The following is a 3,149-nucleotide window of genomic DNA, read 5'->3' on the forward strand; positions in this document are numbered from 1 at the left end:
AAAAAAAAAAAAAAAAAAAAAGAATTGCAGGCAGAATACTTTCCAGGTTACGGGCTGCCCGCACGGCTTTCTCTCTGGCGGCCCCATCCAAACACTAAGGTTGTGAGACTGTTACGTATACATATTCTGCAACCTTTCAGGGACCCATCATAAAACATAAACTCAATAACCAATTATATAATCAAAAATATAAAATCAATAACAAGGCTCCCTTCAATCAACAAATAATTTTTTAAACTAGTCCCTGGGGAGGACTAACCCTTATTTCCCTAGGATCCTAAGTCTTTTCTTATCCCTTTGGTGTTTTTCCATTGTATATATTTTTCCCTCTCTAGACACAGTTATATTTAGTAAATAATAATGCTCTTGTTTCTAAGTGTTTTTCCGACAGGATAAATTTACTTTAAGCATACAGTATTTCTATAGTATAGAAAGGCTGGGCGTCACCTTTCTCTCTAAAATCCTTTCTTTAGTTAATAATATTCATCCCTAACTCTGACTACTCTTCACAACTCCAAACATGCATTTTTCACCCCCTGCTGGACTTCCCTACATCAATGGTTCAAAAATACCAGAAGGGCTTCCCTGGTGGCGCAGTGGTTGAGAGTCCGCATGCCGATGCAGGGGACACGGGTTCGTGCCCCGGTCCGGGAAGATCCCACATGCCGCGGAGCGGCTGGGCCCGTGAGCCGTGGCTGCTGAGCCTGCGCGTCCGGAGCCTGTGCTCCGCAGCGGGAGAGCCCACAACAGTGAGAGGCCCACGTACTGCAAAAAAAAAAACAAAAAAACCCCAGAAGACCACAATAGACTCTCCATGGCCCCCTCACCACGTCCTTGCACGAGGCTCCTCCTGGGCACTCCGTTTTCCCTCCTCGTCAACATCCTGTCTGCTGCCAGGTTCTCGTGATTCTACTTCCACCTGTGCCTCGATTTCCCCTGTTCTCCACATCCTCCACCCCTTTCCTAGATCAGATCTTTACATCCTGACTTGCGGACCATTTCAACAGCTTCCCAACTGACCTTCTGGTCCTCCAGTGAGACACTTTGTTGATTCTCCGTTAAATATGGAATGAAGTCCAGATACCTCAATCTGGAATTCAAAGAAAAACCCTTGTCTTCTGGATCGTTCGACCTCTTTCCAGCCTTATTTCCACTTCACATCCCTCTAACCACACCCTCCTGTTGCTCCTTCCCCCGGGACCTGCCCACTCTGTGCAAATCAACACCTTTGCCCACGTATTCCGAGGGCAACGTCCTTCAAGGAACAGCTGCTAGCTGACACACTCTCCATTCCTGAATTCCCAGGACAGACTCCTGACCTCTTCCAAGGCCCTCCCAGGCATTATCAACCCCTCTGTCCCCAAACATTTGAACCTGGATTGCAGCATTTGTCACATTTTACCTTATATCATAGTTATTTATATCTGAGTCTTTTTCCACCAAACTGGAAACTTCCTGAAGGCGGGACTATGTTCTGGTTATTTCTGCATCATCCACAAATTCGAGCAAAATCCTTTATTCGTAGTGGGTGCTTTATAAATATTTGCAATAGCGATGGACAAAAGTTTCACGAAAATCGGATTAGATTAACCTATAACATGAGTCAGCTCTTTAGGAAATGTTAAGAGAAGATGCCCTGTTTTATAAATGTTTCATGTCTATGTATTGATTAACAAGATACTGTATGTTGCTACTGTGTGCTATGGAAATCAGTAAGACAGGAGAAAAGAGAAAATTGGTTGAGAAAATCAGTTCCACCAAAACTTGGTTGACGGCCAACGTCATGAAATTTACAAACCCTGCCCTATGATTTGTCCTCAGAATTCTGGACTAAACACTTATAACCTAATGGGGAATATGCTTGTGTCCCTCAGAAGTTCTTTGGCCACGTAATATATTTCTTCTTTGCTTTGGGGCTCAAAGAAAAGGGATGACAGAGAGACTGAGCGGAGAAGGGAAGGAGGGGAGGACAGAGGAGGGCGGAGAGAAGAGAAGTGGGATTTACAATCCGCTTAGTGTCCGTGTGCTCAGCGCTCTGCTCTCTGGTCCCCAGCAGTCTTTTCTCCTTCACGGCTCGTCTCATCTGCTCCCTAGAGAAGCTGGAAGGACCAAGGGTCAGAGCAACGCTGCTGCTTCTCTCGTCGAACTTCAGGCTCGCCCTGGAGTCCTGCTTCCTTTGCTGCTTTTACTGGGGCTGAAATCAACGACCTGCATGTATACATCTGTGTGTCTATATTTAAACAGACTGTTGTGGGTGAATTGCGTCCTCCGAAAAGATGCTCCAGTCCTGGCGAGCGTGACCTTACTTGGAAACAGTCCTTGCAGATGTAATCAGGTTAAGATGAGGTCATAGTGGACTAAAATGGACCCTAACCCAGGGACTGGTGCCTTTGTAATAGAAAAGAGAAGGAGGTTTGGACACGGACACACAGACACACACAGACGGAAGACAGCATATGATGATGGAGGCACAGGTTGGAGGATGCAGCTGTAAGGCCAGGAGTGCTGAGGATTCCCGGCAGCCACTACGTGGGAAGAGGCAAGAAGGATTCTTCCCTGGAGGCTTCAGAGGGAGCACAACCCTGCTGACACCTTGATTTCAGACTTCTGGCCTCCAGAAGCATGAGAGAACGCGTTTCTTATGTTTGAAGCCCCCCAGTTTGTGGTAATTTATTATGGCAGCCCTAGGAAACTGATACAGGCCTTAAGGATGCTACGTCATCAGAGTGGATCTCAGACCAGAGAAGAACGCTATAAAAGTTCTCTCCTCCTAGGATCAAAGTTAATCCATTTGCCCAGATTGCTAAAGAGCGTGGTTTGCTCCGCTTAGAACAGATTTTGTAATATTAAGTTCTGGCTGGGAAATTTCATTTTATTACTGTTTAAAATCTCAACTAGAAGAAAGAAGCTGTCTTGGGAGAAGAGAAGAAAGGAGACGAATTAACAGATGCCTGGCACCTAGGAGGTATTTAATAAACACTCGTCAAATGAGTGAGCGAAGTGAATGCAAAGAGAATTATCAGAAAATGTCGTAAGACATAAAGGCAGAACCTCTGATCCACCAGCGTAAAGAGCTTTCACAAGTTAATCGGAGTTACACACAACACATGGGCTTACGATTGGGCGTGGGGGACCCCCAAAGTCAAGAG

This window comes from Lipotes vexillifer, unplaced genomic scaffold, assembly GCF_000442215.2.
Source record: "Lipotes vexillifer unplaced genomic scaffold, Lipotes_vexillifer_v1.1 scaffold2116, whole genome shotgun sequence".
NCBI classification, from domain to species: domain Eukaryota; kingdom Metazoa; phylum Chordata; class Mammalia; order Artiodactyla; family Lipotidae; genus Lipotes; species Lipotes vexillifer.